An 18153-nucleotide genomic window follows, 5' to 3' on the forward strand; every position below is an offset into this window, starting at 1 on the left:
GTTATTGCCAAGCCTGTTTCTTCCACCTTATTGTTATTGAAACCTTGTTGAGGTCTCTCTTGATTCTTCCATGAGAAATTTGGGTGATTTCTCCATGAAGAATTATAGGTGTTCCATAGGGTTCTCCTAGGTAATTCACCTCTTCCATTGAAGGGTTCTCAGGATCATAAGCTTCTTCCTCAGATGAAGCTTCCTTAGTACTGCCAGGTGCATTTTGCATTCCAGACAGACTTTGAGAAATCAAATTGACTTGTTGAGTCAATATCTTGTTCTGAGCCAGTATGGCATTCAGAGTGTCAATCTCAAGAACTCCTTTCTTCTGACTAGTCCCATTGTTCACAGGATTTCTTTCAGAAGTGTACATGAATTGGTTATTTGCAACCATTTCAATTAGCTCTTGAGCCTCTGTAGGCGTCTTCTTCAAATGAAGAGATCCTCCAGCAGAGCTATCCAAAGACATCTTGGATAGTTCAGAGAGACCATCATAGAAGATACCTATGATGCTCCATTCAGAAAGCATGTCTGAGGGACATCTTCTGATTAATTGTTTGTATCTTTCCCAAGCTTCATAGAGGGATTCTCCATCCTTCTGTCTGAAGGTTTGGACTTCCACTCTAAGCTTACTCCATTTTTGAGGTGGAAAGAACTTTGCCAAGAAGGCATTGACTAGCTTTTCCCAAGAGTCCAGGCTATCTTTAGGTTGTGAGTCCAACCATATTCTAGCTCTGTCTCTTACAGCAAAAGGGAATAGCATCAGTCTGTAGACCTCAGGGGCAACCCCATTAGTCTTGACTGTGTCACAGATTTGCAAGAACTCAGCTAAAAACTGATGAGGATCTTCCATTGGAAGTCCATGGAATTTGCAATTCTGTTGCATTAGAGAACTAATTGAGGCTTAAGCTCAAAGTTGTTTGCTCCAATGGCAGGGATAGAGATGCTTCTCCCATAGAAGTTGGGAGTAGGTGCAGTAAAGTCACCCAGCACCTTCCTTGCATTGTTGGCATTGGTGTTGTTTTCGGCTTGCCATGTGTTCTTCTTCTTTGAAGAATTCGGTCAGGTCCTCTAAAGAGAGTTGTGCCTTGGCTTCTCTTAGCTTTCGCTTCAAGGTTCTCTCAGGTTCAGGGTCAGCTTCAACAGAATGCCTTTGTCTCTGCTCCTGCTCATATGAAAGAGAAGAGAAAAAGAAAATGTGGAATCCTCTATGTCACAGTATAGAGATTCCTTGAGGTGTCAGAGGAAAAGAAAAATAGAAGAAAGAAGGTAGAAGAATTCGAACTTGATTAGATAGAGTTCGAATTGTGCATTAAGAAGGAGTAGTACTCCAAAATAGAAGGATGTGGGAGGAGAGGAAGAAGATTTCGAAAATTCAATTAAAAAGATTTTGAAAACATTTTGAAAAACACTTAATTGATTTTCGAAAATAAAAGTAAGAAAGAAATCAAGTGATTTTTGAAAAAGAAATTGGGATTAGAAATCAAAAAGATTTGATTGAAAACTATTTTGAAAAAGATGAGGTTAAGAAGATATGATTAGTTTTAAAGAGATGTGATTGAGAAGATATGATTTGAAAACAAATTTGAAAAAAAAAAAAAAGATTTGATTTTGAAAATTAGTGACTTGCCTAACAGAAAGATATGATTCAAACATTAAACCTTTCTCAACAGAAAGGCAACAAATTTGAGATGTTCAATCAAATCATTAATTGTTAGTAAGTATCTTTGAAAAAAGGAAAGAAATTGATTTGAAAACATTTGATTGAAAAGATATGATTTGAAAAAGATTTGATTTTGAAAAACTTTGAAAACTTGAAAAAAAATTGATTTGAAAACAAAATCTTCCCCCTAGCACCATCCTGGCGTTAAACGCCCAGAATGGTATACATTCTGGCGTTTAACGCCCAAAATGCACCCTTTTTGGGCGTTAAACGCCCAACCAGGTACCCTGGCTGGCGTTTAAACGCCAGTCTGTCTTCTTCACTGGGCATTTTGAATGCCCAGCTTTTTCTGTATAATTCCTCTGCAGTATGTTCTGAATCTTCAATTCTCTGTATCATTGACTTGAAAAGACACAAATTAGAAATATTTTTGGGTTTCTAATAATCAAAATGCAACAAGAATGAAATAACAATGCATGCAAGACACCAAACTTAGCAGTTTGTAGACTACTGACACTAATGAGAATGCATATGAGACACACAAAACACTCAAGTCAATTGAATTCAAAGATTAGAACACGAAAATCATTAAGAATTACTTGAAGACCATTAAGACACAAGAATGAATGCATGCAATTGACACCAAACTTAAGATGAAACACTAAACTTAAGCAAGAAACATCAAATATTTTTGGTTTTTATGATTTGTAATTTTTTTGTGTTTTTCGAAATTAAGTGGAAAAAGGTATTAAAATTCTTAATGAGAATTCCAGGAATCAGTGCAATGCTAGTCTAAGACTCCGGTCCAGGAATTAGACATGGCTTCACAGCCAGCCAAGCTTTCAAAGAAAGCTTCGGTCCAAAACACTAGACATGGCCAAAGGCCAGCCAAGCCTTAGCAGATCACTGCTCCAAAAGCAAGATTGATAAAAATCATCAAGCTCTTGTGATGATAAGTTGAAACCTCGGTCCAATGGAATTAGACATGGCTTCTCAGCCAGCCAGATTTCAACAAATCATCATGAAACTCTAGAATTCATCTTCAAGAATTTCGAAAAAAAAAAATACCTAATCTAAGCAACAAGATGAATCGTCAGTTGTCCATACACAAACAATCCCCGGCAACGGCGCCAAAAACTTGGTGCGCAAAATTGTGATCACTACAACTTCACACAACTAACCAGCAAGTGCACTGGGTCGTCCAAGTAATACCTTACGTGAGTAAGGGTCGATCCCACGGAGATTGTTGGTATGAAGCAAGCTATGGTCACCTTGTAAATCTCAGTCAGGCAGACTCAAATGGATATGGTGATAAACGAAAATAACATAAAGATAAAGATAGAGATACTTATGTTCTTGGTAGGAACTTCAGATAAGCGTATGAAGATGCCTTCCCTTCCGTCTCTCTGCTTTCCTACTGTCTTCATCCAATCCTTCTTACTCCTTTCCATGGCAAGCTTATGCAAGGGTTTCACCGTTGTCAGTGGCTACCTCCCATCCTCTCATTGGAAATGTTCAACGCACCCTGTCACGGCACGACTATCCATCTGTCGGTTCTCAATCAGGCCAGAATAGAATCCAGTGATTCTTTTGCGTCTGTCACTAACGCCCCGCCCTCAGGAGTTTGAAGCACGTCACAGTCATTCAATCATTGAATCCTACTCAGAATACCACATACAAGGTTAGACCTTCCGGATTCTCTTGAATGCCGCCATCAGTTCTCGCCTATACACGAAGACTCTGATCTCACGGAATGGTTGGCTCGTTTGTCAGGCGAGCACTCGGTTGTCAAGCGATCAACCATGCATCGTGCAATCAGGAATCCAAGAGATATTCACTAAGCCTCATATGCTTGTAGAACAAGAGTGGTTGTCAGTCACCTTGTTCATGAGTGAGAATGATGATGAGTGTCACGGATCATCACATTCATCAAGTGAAGAACAAGTGATATCTTGGACAAAGAACAAGCGGAATTGAATAGAAGAACAATAGTAATTGGATTAATACTCGAGGTACAGCAGAGCTCCACACCTTAATCTATGGTGTGTAGAAACTCCACCGTTGAAAATACATAAGCATAAGGTCTAGGCATGGCCGAATGGCCAGCCTCCCAATGATCTAAGATAGCATAAACGAAGATAGCTACCAAAGTCTACAGATACAATAGTAAAAGGTCCTACTTATAGATAACTAGTAGCCTAAGGTGTACAAAGATGAGTAAATGACATAAAAATCCACTTCCGGGCCCACTTGGTGTGTGCTTGGGCTGAGCAATGAAGCATTTTCGTGTAGAGACTCTCCTTGGAGTTAAACGCCAGCTTTTATGCCAGTTTGGGCGTTTAACTCCCATTTAGGTGCCAGTTCCGGCGTTTAACGCTGGAATTTCTTGAGGTGACTTTGAACACCGGTTTGGGCCATCAAATCTTGGGCAAAGTATGGACTATCATATATTGCTGGCAAGCCCAGGATGTCTACTTTCCAACTCCGTTGAGAGCTCGCCAATTGGGCTTCTGTAGCTCCAGAAAATCCACTTCGAGTGCAGGGAGGTCAGAATCCAACAGCATCTGTAGTCCTTTTGAGTCTCTGGATCAGATTTTTGCTCAGATCCCTCAATTTCAGCCAGAAAATACCTGAAATCACAGAAAAACACACAAACTCATAGTAAAGTCCAGAAAAGTGAATTTTAATTAAAAACTAATAAAAATATACTAAAAACTAACTAAAAGATACTAAAAACATACTAAAAACAATGCCAAAAAGCGTACAAATTATCCGCTCATCAATTATTTATCCTATTTCTGATAGCCCCTGGGTGAGCCCTGTCCAAGTTGTTCCCAAAAAGGGAGGCATGATAGTGGTTCATAATGAAAAAAATGAACTGGTTCCTACAAGGACAGTCACAGGGTGGCGCATGTGTATTGACTACAGAAGACTCAATACAGCCACCAGAAAGGATCATTTTCCTTTACCATTCATAGACCAAATGCTAGAAAGACTAGCTGGTCATGATTACTACTGCTTTTTGGATGGCTACTCAGGCTACAACCAAATTGCAGTAGATCCCCAGGACCAAGAGAAGACAGCATTCACTTGCCCTTCTGGCGTGTTTGCCTACAGAAGGATGCCTTTTGGTCTGTGCAATGCACCTGCAACCTTTCAAAGGTGCATGCTCTCTATCTTCTCAGATATGGTAGAAAAATTTCTGGAAGTCTTCATGGATGACTTTTCAGTATATGGAGACTCATTTAGCTCCTGTCTTAACCACCTATCACTTGTCCTGAAAAGATGCCAAGAGACTAACCTGGTTTTAAACTGGGAGAAATGTCACTTTATGGTGACTGAAGGAATTGTCCTTGGGCACAAAATTTCAAGCAGGGGAATAGAGGTGGATAAGGCAAAGGTAGAGGTAATTGAAAAATTACCACCACCTGCCAATGTTAAGGCAATCAGAAGCTTTCTGGGGCATGCAGGATTTTATAGAAGGTTTATAAAGGATTTTTCGAAAATTGCAAAGCCTTTGAGTAACCTGTTAGCTGCTGACACCATTGTGTTGACACACAGTGTCTGCAGGCATTTGAGACCCTGAAAGCTAAGCTGGTCACAGCACCAGTCATCTCTGCACCAGATTGGGCATTACCATTTGAATTAATGTGTGATGCCAGTGATCATGCCATTGGTGCAGTGTTGGGACAGAGGCATAACAAACTTCTGCATGTCATTTATTATGCTAGCCGTGTTCTAAATGATGCACAGAAGAATTACACAACCACAGAAAAAGAATTACTTGCAGTGGTCTATGCCATTGACAAGTTTAGATCCTACCTAGTGGGATCAAAGGTGATTGTGTACACTGACCATGCTGCTCTTAAATACTTACTCACAAAGCAGGATTCAAAACCCAGGCTTATCAGATGGGTGTTGCTTCTGCAAGAGTTTGATATAGAAATAAGAGACAGAAAAGGGACAGAGAACCAAGTGGCTGATCATCTATCCCGAATAGAACCAGTAGGTGGGACGTCCCTCCCTTCTACTGAGATCTCTGAGACTTTCCCAGATGAGCAACTCTTTGCCATTCAGGAAGCTCCATGGTTTGCAGATATTGCAAACTATAAAGCTGTGAGGTTCATACCCAAGGAGTACAGCAGAGTGCAAAGAAAAAAATTAATTTCAGATGCCAAGTACTACCTCTGGGATGAACCATATCTCTTTAAGAGATGTGCTGACGGAGTGATCCGCAGATGTGTACCCAGAGAAGAAGCACGAAGGATCCTATGGCACTGCCATGGATCACAGTATGGAGGACATTTTGGAAGTGAGCGAACAGCCACTAAAGTTCTCCAGTGCGGCTTCTACTGGCCTACTCTCTATAAAGATTCCCGAGAGTTTGTGCGTAACTGTGACAGTTGCCAAAGAGCTGGTAACCTGCCTCACGGATATGCCATGCCTCAACAAGGAATATTAGAGATAGAATTGTTTGATGTATGGGGAATTGATTTCATGGGACCATTCCCACCATCATACTCAAACACTTACATTCTGGTGGCAGTGGACTATGTATCTAAGTGGGTAGAAGCAATTGCTACACCCACTAATGATACCAAGACTGTACTGAAATTCCTCCAGAAGAATATTTTCAGCAGATTTGGTGTTCCCAGAGTACTAATCAGTGATGGGGGCTCTCATTTCTGCAACAAACAGCTATACTCTGCTATGGTTAGATATGGAATTAGCCATAAAGTGGCAACTGCATATCATCCACAGACAAATGGGCAAGCTGAAGTCTCTAACAGAGAACTAAGAGAATCCTAGAACGGACTGTGATAGCCCGAAGAAAGGATTGGGCAAGAGCTTGGATGATGCTCTGTGGGCATACAGAACAGCATTCAAGACTCCTATAGGAACCTCTCCATACCAATTGGTGTATGGGAAGGCCTGTCATTTGCCTGTGGAACTGGAACACAAAGCTTACTGGGCAACCAGATTCCTAAATATGGATGCACAGTTAGCTGGTGAAAAAAGATTGCTCCAGCTAAATGAGCTAGAGGAGTTCAGACTCAATGCCTTTGAAAATGCAAAAATTTATAAGGAAAAGGCAAAGAAATGGCATGACAAGAAGTTGTCAACCAGAGTCTTTGAGCCAGGACAAAAAGTTCTGCTCTTCAACTCTAGGCTCAAACTGTTTCCAGGAAAACTCAAATCCCGGTGGAGGGGTCCGTATGTGATTACAGGAGTCTCACCATATGGATATGTTGAGCTTCAGGATACTGATTCTGACAAAAAGTTCATTGTAAATGGACAGAGAATCAAGCACTATCTTGAAGGAAATTTTGAGCAGGAATGCTCAAAACTGAGACTTGAGTGATTCTCAGTGAAAGTCCAGCTAAAGACAGTAAAGAAGCGCTTGCTGGGAGGCAACCCAGTCATTAGAAGGTTGTATGAATTGTTCTTACAGAGGCAAGTATCAAAAATGAAGGAATTCACATTGTTACAGAAGGATTCAGCTCAAAAAGCAGAGAAAAAGAGCTTACTGGCGAAAAAACGCCAGTAAGGGGCATTTTGGGCGTTAAACGCCAGAATGGGCACCATTCTGGGCGTTTAACGCCAGGTGTGCAGCATCCTGGGCATTTTGGAAAAACGCCCATTGACAAAGGATTTCTGGCGTTTAACGCCAGCCAGGGCACCTGGCTGGGCGTTAAACGCCCAAAAGGGGCAACAAATGGGCGTTAAACGCCAGAATGGGTGCCATTCTGGGCGTTTAACGCCAGCAAGGTGGGGGGACCACAATTTTGCTTTCTAATCAAATTTTTTCAAACTTTCCTTTTCTCACCCATACTTTTCTACAAAATCACACTTCAATCATTCATCATTCACTTTCAAATCTTCAAAAATTAAAACCATTTTTCAAATCTATTTCAAATCAATTACAAACATTGTTCAAAAATTTCACCCTTTTCTCAATTTCTTTTCATATCTTCTCAAATCTTCTTTCAAATTCCTTTTTTTTTCGAAAACTCCCCTCCCCACCTTATAAATACACGTTTGTTCCCCCTCTTCCAACCACACCATTCGAATTTCCTCTTCCTCCCCCTCTCTTCTCTCTTTTCTTTTGCTTGAGGACAAGCAAACCTCTAAGTTTGGTGTGCTTTTCCGTGATCACTAAGCCAAGATTCATCAATATCATGGCTCCTAAGGGAAAACAAACCAATTTAAGAGGCAAGAAAGAGAATAATCCAAAGAATCTTTGGAATCAAGAGAAGTTCTTAACTAAAGAACATGAAGACCATTATCACAAAATAATGGGTCTGAGGTCAGTGATCCCGGAAGTGAAATTTGATCTGAAAGAAGATGAATATCCGGGGATCCAAGAGCAAATTCGAAACAGAGGATGGGAAGTTCTAACCAATTCTGAGACAAAGGTTGGAAGGAACATGGTTCAGGAATTCTACTCAAATCTGTGGCTGACAGATAAGCAGAGAATGACTGGAACCGCTTACCATACCTACAGAACTATGGTCAGAGGGAAAGTTATGTACTTCCATCTGGACAAAATAAGAGAAATCTTTAAATTGCCTCAACTGCAAGATGATCCTGACTCCTTTAATAGGAGGATGGTGAGAGTAGATAAGGGGTTGGATCAAGTTCTAGAAGACATATGTCTCCCTGGGACTAAGTGGATAACCAATTCAAAGGGTGTCCCAAACCAACTCAAGAGGGGAGACCTCAAGCCAATTGCAAGAGGTTGGCTAGACTTCATTGGGCGCTCTATATTGCCCACTAGCAACCGTTCTGAGGTCACCATCAAGAGAGCAGTGATGATTCATTGCATTATGCTTGGAAAAGAAGTGGAGGTTCATCATGTGATTGCTTGTGAGATTTACACAATTGCAATTAAAAATTCCACTGAAGCCAAACTGGCTTACCCAAGCTGATTTCCTTGCTCTGTAAAGAGGCTGGGGTGAAGATGGGGGTAGATGAATTCATACCCATTGAACACCCAATCACCAAGAAGTCAATGGAAGGACAAGTCCAAGACAACTCTATCAAAAGGAGGGCGCATGAGTTCCTCCCTGAATTTCCTGAAATTGGCTACTGGGCCAGCCTGGAAGCATCTATCACCAAGTTGCAAGAGACTATGGAGCAACTTAAGGAAGAACAGCAGAATCAGAACTGCATGCTCTGCAAATTGCTGAAGGAACAAGAGAAGCAGGGGCGTGAAATCCAAGAGATGAAGCGCCAAAAGCTCTCCTCTCAAGCTGAGGGAGCATCCACTTCTCAAAATCAAGGTTGTTGAGTCCTAACTCTGTGAAAACCTCTATCATTAGGAGCCTATTTTTTTCGTTTTTCTTGTTTTGTTTTCTATTTTTATTTTTTTTATTATTATTCTCATCTTATATCTATATTTGAGTCTTGTTCTTAGTTCATAATTAATAAAATTTATGCCTTAAAGTTATGAATGTCCTATGAATCCATCACCTCTCTTAAATGAAAAATGCTTTAATCACAAAAGAACAAGAAGTACAGGATTTCGAAATTTATCCTTGAAACTAGTTGAATTAGCTTGATGTGGTGACAATACTTTTTGTTTTCTGAATGAATGCTTGAACAGTGCATATGTCTCTTGAATTTGTTGTTTTAAGAATGTTAAAATTGTTGGCTCTTGAAAGAATGATGGAAAAGGAGAACTGTTATTGAGGATCTGAAAAATCATCAAAATGATTCTTGAAGCAAGAAAAAGCAGTGAATACAAAAAAAAAAATATTTTCGAAAAAAAAAAGAGAAAAGGAAAGAAATAAAGTTGTGAACCAAAGCAAAAAGAGTGTGCTTAAGAACCCTGGACACCTCTAATTGGGGACTTTAGCAAAGCTGAGTCACAATCTAAAAAGGTTCACCCAATTATGTGTCTGTGGCATGTATGTATCCGGTGGTAATACTGGAAGACAGAGTGCTTTGGGCCACAGCCAAGACTCATACACTGGCTATGTTCAAGAATCAATATACTTAACTAGGAGAAGCAATAACAATATCTGAGTTCTGAGTTCTTATAGATGCCAATCATTCTGAACTTCAAAGGATAGAGTGAGATGCCAAAACTGTTCGGAGGCAAAAAGCTACTAGTCCCGCTCATCTAATTGGAGCTATGTTTCTTTGATATTTTGGAGTCTATAGTATATTCTCTTCTTTTTATCCTATTTTGATTTTCAGTTGCTTGGGGACAAGCAACAATTTAAGTTTGGTGTTGTGATGAGCGGATAATTTGTACGCTTTTTGGCATTGTTTTTAGTATGTTTTTAGTATCTTTTAGTTAGTTTTTAGTATATTTTTATTAGTTTTTAATTAAAATTCACTTTTCTGGACTTTACTATGAGTTTGTGTGTTTTTCTGTGATTTCAGGTATTTTCTGACTGAAATTGAAGGTTCTGAGCAAAAATCTGATTCAGAGACTGAAAAGGACTGCAGATGCTGTTGGATTCTGACCTCCCTGCACTCGAAGTAGATTTTCTGGAGCTACAAAAGCCCAATTGGCGCGCTCTCAACGGCATTGGAAAGTAGACATCCTGGGCTTTCCAGCAATATATGATAGTCCATACTTTGCCCAAGATTTGATGGCCCAAACCGGCGTAGCAATTCGGCCTCAGAAATTCCAGCGTTAAACGCCGGAACTGGCATAAAACTTGGAGTTAAACGCCCAAACTGGCATGAAAGCTGGCATTTAACTCCAGAAAAGGTCTCTACACGAAATTGCTTCATTGCTCAGCCCAAGCACACACCAAGTGGGCCCGGAAGTAGATTTTTCTGTCATTTACTCATTTCTGTAAAACCTTAGGTGACTAGTTTTACTATTAATACGATCTTTTGACATTGTATCCGTACCTTATGACCTCATGACATTTTTACACGTTTCTTTGTGTATCTTCCACGGCATGAGTCTCTAAACTCCATGGTTGGGGGTGAGGAGCTCTGCTGTGTCTTGATGGATTAATGCAATTACTACTGTTTCTTATTCAATTATGCTTGCTTCCATTCTAAGATAACACTTGTTCTTTATCCGGATGAATGTGATGATCCGTGACATCATCATCATTCTCAACTATGAACGTGTGCTTGACAACCACCTCGTTCTACCTTAGATTGAGTAGTTATCTCTTGGATTCTTTAATCGGAATCTTCGTGGTATAAGCTAGAACTGATGGCGGCATTCAAGAGAATCCGGAAGGTCTAAACCTTGTCTGTGGTATTCTGAGTAGGATTCAATGACTGAATGACTGTGACGTGCTTCAAACTCCTGAGGGCGGGGCGTTAGTGACAGACGCAAAAGAATCACTGGATTCTATTCCGGCCTGATTGAGAACCGACAGATGGATAGCCGTGCCGTGACAGGGTGCGTTGAACATTTCCAATGAGAGGATGGGAGGTAGCCACTGACAACGGTGAAACCCTACATACAGCTTGCCATGGAAGGAGCCTTGCGTGTTTGATGAAGAAGACCGTAGGAAAGCAGAGATTCAGAAGATGGAGCATCTCCAAAACCCCAGCCTATTCTCCATTACTGCAATACAAGTAACCATTTCATGTTCTTTTGCTTTTTACAATCAATCTTGATAGTTTCTGATATCCTGACTAAGATTTACAAGATAACCATAGCTTGCTTCAAGCCGACAATCTCCGTGGGATCGACCCTTGCTCTCGCAAGGTATTACTTGGACGACCCAGTGCACTTGCTGGTTAGTTGTGCGGGATTGCAAAAGTGTGATTGCAATTTCGTGCACCAGTAACTCAACCCTACGAAATCAACACCTAAAAATCTTTAAGAAACTAATAATAGAACACTTGTGGCGAGGGTTCCAGAATAAGAATACATACTGTAATATAAGAGAAACAAAAGAATGGAGCAGCAGCAGCTCCAATGGCCCTCACCGGTAATAGCAGAACCTGACAGAAACAACACAAAGCTAGGGCAAGGTCGAATAGTAGTGGTGGCTAGGCCAGCACCTACGGCGGTAGCAAACAGGACAGAATAGGCGCAACCAAGGCAAAGTGATATGAGCTCTGTGGGACAAAATAAGAACTGTCATATACCAATTGGTCCAATTACAAGAGCAAATACTAAGAAAATAAAAAAGGTTTTGCAAACATGGCTAAATCATTTGTTCAAGAGATACCTCAAGAATTAGGCAAGACAATAATTAACTGTTATAGAAAGTTAAGCGTCTTACTATTTACAAGATGCATTGAAGACTCTCGTTAGTCAAGATGAATTAAATAGGAATCACTTTCTTAGTATTTATTTTATATTTATTTATTTTAGTTTGTTTTGTTTGTTTTAGTCCCAGTTATGATTTGGCCCGTTTTTATTTTAGCGAACTTACGAGTTAGGGTTTTAAATTTAAGAGGTATAAAAAATTCTCTAAAACGTGGTAGCCACTTTTTTTTCATAATTTTTATAAATGAAAATTTCTTTAAGTTTCTTTGAGAAACCTGGGTGTGAATAAGTGAAGTAGAGTGATTCCTTTAACTGTTGCATTAGAAAATCAATTGAAAGTAAGGAAGAATTATGTTAAATGACAAGTAAAATAAATAAATAACTGTAAAATAAACTCTTGGCAAGATATGAGAAATTGGAAGTCCTATCCTAGTTATCCTTATCGATGGTGATGAGAATTGAGTTTTAATCCCACTTAGTTAACCTTTACTAAAGCAAAGGAAAGTCAAGTGGACTAATTAGTTTGATCCTTAGGTCCTAGTCAATTCCTAAGAAAGGACTAGAGTTATTGGAATTCAATTCAATTAGCAAAAATAGCAATTATCAATCACGATGAGTTTGATAACTCAAGAGTCTCCAATTAATCAATTAAAGCCAAAGAATATAAAAAACTAAATGAAAAATCATAAATCTGAAACACATCAAACTACGTTTAAACATAAATTCAAATCTAACATGGAAAGGTTTATAAGCTAAATTGAAAAGATAAATATCAATTAAAGTAATAAAATAAGAGTGGAAAATAAATTAAAGGAACATTGAACCTATGATGAAAAAGTTGAAATCCTAAATCCTAATCCTAATCCTAAATCCTAAGAGAGAGGAGATAATCTCTCTCTCTAAAAACTACATCTAAATTATGAAAAGTGTGTATTATGAATGAATGTATGTTGAATGGATGCATTCCCCCACTTTATAGCCTCTAATCTGTGTTTTCTGGGTCGAGAACTGGGTCAAAAACAGCCCAGAATTCGCTGGTTACAAAATCTGCCACGCTGGTTTTTCGTCACTACGACGCGTCCATGTGAAGCACGTGTTCACGTCGCCTATCTGTATGGCCACTATAGTAAATTATATATCAAATCGAAGCCCTAGACGTTAGCTTTCCAACCCAACTAAAACCGCGTCATTTGGACCTCGTTAGCTCAAGTTATGGTCATTTTAGTGTGAGAGGGTCAGGCTGACAGCTTTGCAGTTCCTTCAACTTCTTGTATTCCTTCCACTTTTGCATGCTTCCTTTCCATCCTCTAAGCCATTCCTGCTCTGTAATCCCTGAAATCACTTAGCACACATATCAAGGCATCAAATGATAATAAGAGAGGATTTAAATTTAATATTTTTTAAAGCATAGGAAACATGTTTTCACATATGTCATAAAATAAGGAAGGAATAGTAAAACCATACAAATAGTATGAATAAGTGGGTGAATATTTGATAAAAACCACTCAATTGAGCATAAGGTAAACCATAAAATAGTGGTTTCTCAATCTCTCCACACTTAAACATTAGCATGTCCTCATGCTAAGCTCAAGAAGAGCTATAAAGGAGTGAAGAGGAATGATAGAGAGTATGCAATGCAACCTATCTATGTGAATGCAACTACATGCAAAATGTTTCTACCTACTTGGTTAAAAGTAAATAAGTTCTCTAAGACAAATATGAATCAAATTCCACTAATTTAAATCGTACAATAAAAAGCAAGAAAACTTGTAAGAAGATAGCTCATGAAAGTAGGGAACATAGAATCAAGCATTGAACCCTCACTGGTAGTGTATATCACTCTAATTGCTCAAGTGTCTAGGGTCAATCACTCTATTCTTCCCTAATCATGCTTTCTAAAACTTTGTTCTTCATCTAACTAATCAACAAATATTTAATGTACCAATGCAAACATCATGAGGTCTTTTCAAGGTTGTAATGGGGCCAAGGCAAGGGTGAGGATATATGTATGGCTAAGTGAGCTATAAATTGAATCTTTGAGTAACCTGAGCTATCACCTAACATACATACATTCTATATAACTTCTAAAATCATGCTTAGCTACCCATAATTCCCACTTTTGTACCACATACTTATGTATCAACTTTTTTTTTAATTTGTGTCACATATGCATTGATCTTTTATTAACTTAACATTGGGGTAATTTTGTCCCCTTATTTATTTATTTATATTATATATTTTTTTCTTTTTCTTTTTTTCTTTTTTTCTTTTTTTTTATAGAGACATAAAAACTAAAATAACATATCAATGCATATGGAATTTTTTTTTTCTATTTTACATGAGTAGGTTCCCAAATTTCCCAATCTTCAAAATTAGCAACATGATACATTCCCTTTATTAACCCATGTTTCCACAGTTTCCCTACACTTAGTTGATGCACAACCTCTATCTTAAGCTAACCAAAGATTCAATTGGGATATTTAATTTGTTTTTCTGCTTAAGGCTAGTGATGTGGTAAAATATTAAACAAATGGGGATTAAAAAGCTCGAAGTGGCTAACAAAGGTAATTTAAAGGGTAGGCTTATTTGGGATAAGTGAGCTCAATAAATGATGGCCTCAATCATATGCAAGTATGTAAATACACTAAATAGTGGACATATAGAATAGAACAAAGTAAATATTGCAATCATAGAGAAGAAAACACACAAGAATAAAAATTTATGGTTAAATAATGTAACCATGCAATTAAGCTCAAATCTCACAGGTTGTGTGTTCTTTGGCTCAAAAAACCATGTTCCAAATACAACTTCAAACAAATTTAACAAAAATTTTTCAATTTAAATTAGTGAAATACTATAAAAATTTCTTGAAAAAGAAAGTATTACTTCAACCAAGTAGTAACTAAATGCATAAAATCAAACAAACATGCAATGCAACATGCAAATGCAACAATGAATTAACAAAGAAAATGAAACAATGGTGTTGAAAAGAAGAAAATAGCTAACCCATGGAGATCGGTATCGACCTCCCCACACATAAAGATTTTACCGTCCTCGGTGCATGCTGAGATATGCAGGTGGATGTGTGCTCCAACTGATGCCTTTCTCTATAGATTGTGCAGATTGACTTGCCTGTCTCCCCATTAAGAAGCTTTTTCTCTCTTTTCGTGGTGGCCATCCTGAAAGAAGAGAAAAAAGAAGAAAAGTAACCCAAAAATAAAGATAAGAAAATAAATAAAATATGGGTGTTAATGCCAAATAATAAAGGTCTCAATTACATGGTAGCAACAACATGCAAGTGAGAAAATAATAAAAGCACATGGCATATCAATAGTGCAAAAAGTTGCAACAATGGGAAAGAGAGTGTGGGTAATGCAAGATAGAGTAAGTACATATCAATGCAAAAGGAATATTAGTATTATAAAAATTAGCATTGACTTAAGAATAATACCCAATCAGAATAAAACAAGTCATGAAGCACCAGAATAATTCAAGAAAAGATGCAATAGTTGAAGAAGAGAATTTTAACACCAATGGAAAAAGAAAAAAAAAGAAAGTAAGAAAGGAGGAAGAAAGAAATAAGAAGGGAAAGAAAAGATTTAGATTTGGGGAAGAAAAGATAAGATATCTTGGCTGATCTGGATAAGCTGTGCGGCGCAGGCGACGCGGACGCGTGAGTGACGCGTTCGCGCAAATAGCGCTTCTATGAAATGACGCGGACGCGTCATCCACATGGTCGCGTGGATCGATTTGTGCTATTAGCGCGAGGGCAGCCTCGCGGTCGCGCAACTCTCTGTTTGAAATTTATATTGCCAAATTTTAGGGTGACGCAGTCGCGTGGTAGACGCGATCGCGTGGATGGCCTATTTTGAGAAACGACGCGGACGCGTAGGGCATGCGTTCGCGTGGTAGGGCTTGTGCTGCTAGCATGAGTCCAGCCCAATTCCAGCTCAACTTTCGGCCATACACCCTTATACGTTGCTTTACAGGGCCACACGGTCGCGTGGGTGACGCGGACGCGTGGGGAGGTTATTTCGTTAATGACGCGATTGCGTCATCTATGCGGTCGCGTGGATTAGTTTGTGCCAAAGGCACGCCTCCAGTCACACTTTCGCGTGACTCTCTATTCACTTTTCTTTTTTTTTTCCAATGCACCTACGACGCGGACGCGTCAGTGACGCTTACGCGTCGTGTACGTTTTTTTTTAATGCAAAATGCAGAATGCAGTATGCAGATGCTGATATGAATGTTATGCAAAATTCAAGGTTCAATCACAATTCAAAAACAGACTAAACTGAAAAAGGAATGATCATACCATGGTGGGTTGTCTCCCACCCAGCACTTTTAGTTAAAGTCCTTAAGTTGGACAATCTGGTGAGGTGCTTGTCATGGCGGTTTGTGCTTGTATTAATCCAGGAATCCCCACCAATATTTGTACTTCCAATAGCCTCTGGGATCCCAAATTAGGCGTAAAGAGCCTTCAAGCAAGTTAAAGCAAGTGGCAAGGTCCCAAGAGTGTTGATTGCAAGAATGAATTCCGGGGTCCCAAATCTTTCTTTTGCACCCGTCTTCTTGTTGATCATTATGATTCCATCCGGGTAGCAAGCAATCTGAATTCTCACTAAAGCGGCCAACCAACTTCCTAGACCCATTCAATTAAGCTCTATACCAACCTTTGCGTTTAAACTTAGAGCTTTCAACCATAATGAACCTTGCAGGACAATTCTTACCACTGACCATCTTCCTCTTACTCTCAATGCCACAAAGAGCTCTAAGTTGACCATCCGTCTCCAGTAGCCCATATTCAAGTGGAATTAGAATGCTAAGGGATGTGAATTTTATCCACATGAATGTTGTGAAGGATGATGGCAACTTAGGGGGAGGTGTTTCTAATGAACGTGCAAGCTCTACTCCTTTGTGTTCTTCTTTGACAACTACCACCTCTTTACAAGCTTCTTCAATTTCAACCTCTTCCTCTTGGTAGCTTTCTTCTGATTCAATTTCTTCTTCATTGTTCACCAAGGGCATGGGAGGTTGTGCTTCTTCTTCTTTAATCTCCATGTCAAGTCCAATGGGGGAGGATTCAAATGTAGATAAGAATTCATTAATGATTGAATCCATCTCTTGATTGTCCCCTTCAAAGTCTTCAACCATGATATGCTTTGGAGGTTGTACACCCCCTCAACATCAAATTCAAACTCCTTAGAAGGGGGCTTTGTGACTTGAGTTTCCCATGGAGGTTTCACATCTCCTAAGTCTTCAACCACTTCTTCCTTTTCAATGGCAGGCATAGCTTCTTCCAATTGTTCCAATACCAAATCGTGCTGTTCACTGTCCACAGGAGTTTCCAACTTCTCCTTCATGCCACGTTCTTCAGTAGATTCTCCACATGAAGCCATGGGGGTTCCTTGAATGCCCGAACGTCGGGAAGGTAATTGAGTTATTGCTTGATCCAGTTGGTGAAGGGTTGCATGAAATTTTTTCACTGTTTCCTTGAGACGATCCCTTGATTCTTGTTGCGCTCGGCTATCATAAGTAGGATCATAGTGCTCTTGGATTGATGGATATGGAGATGATGTATATTGAGGTAGTGGTTCTTGGGAGTAATTGGGGTGGAATTGGGGTGGTTCTATATATGGTTCATACGGTTCATAGGGTGGTTGGTATGGTGGATATGGGTTAGGGTCATATGGAGGTGAATGGTGAAAAGGGGCTTGTGAGTATGGTGGTCCAAAATCATGTTAAGGAGGGGATTCATATGCATATGGTGGTGGTTGTTGATAATCAAAAGAATGCTCACCATAGCCCTTGCCTTGATATGCATCACAGAATGGTTGTTGATAGTCCATTGGAGGTGGTTGTTGCCATGAGGGTTGATCAAATCCTTGTGGCTCCTTCCATCTTTGATTGTTCCAACTTTGATGCCTGTTCTCATTGTAATCTCCTCTTCCTGCGACATAATTGTAACCAGACACATAGCCAAAGGGGTGAGAATTCATAGTAGTAGAAAAGAATAAAAACAAAAACTAATAAAAAGAAAATATTTTGAAAAAGATATGTTTTTTTTTCTGAAAAAGATAGGATAAGATTTTGAAAAAGATATGATTTTTGAAAAAAGATAAGATAAGATTTTGAAGAAGATATGATGATTTGTTTTTGAAAAAGATTTGAATTTTGAAATTTAAAACTAAGATAAGATAAGATAAAAATTTTAAAATAAAAATCTGAAAATTTTTTTTGAAAAATATTTACAATAACCAATAATAAGGCACACGTTTGCAATTTCCCGGCAACGGCA

At 39.0% G+C, this 18153-nt stretch overlaps 1 non-coding gene across 1 annotated transcript; it reads left to right on the plus strand.

Moving 5' to 3' along the window:
• Nucleotides 1–514: 514 nt before the first annotated feature.
• On the plus strand, nt 515–622 carry LOC130947102 (small nucleolar RNA R71). The gene has a single exon (XR_009072513.1). It is a non-coding gene; the product is annotated as a small nucleolar RNA R71 (small nucleolar RNA).
• Nucleotides 623–18153: the final 17531 nt, after the last annotated feature.

The sequence above is a fragment of the Arachis stenosperma genome, chromosome 8, assembly GCF_014773155.1.
Source record: "Arachis stenosperma cultivar V10309 chromosome 8, arast.V10309.gnm1.PFL2, whole genome shotgun sequence".
In the NCBI taxonomy this organism is placed as follows: domain Eukaryota; kingdom Viridiplantae; phylum Streptophyta; class Magnoliopsida; order Fabales; family Fabaceae; genus Arachis; species Arachis stenosperma.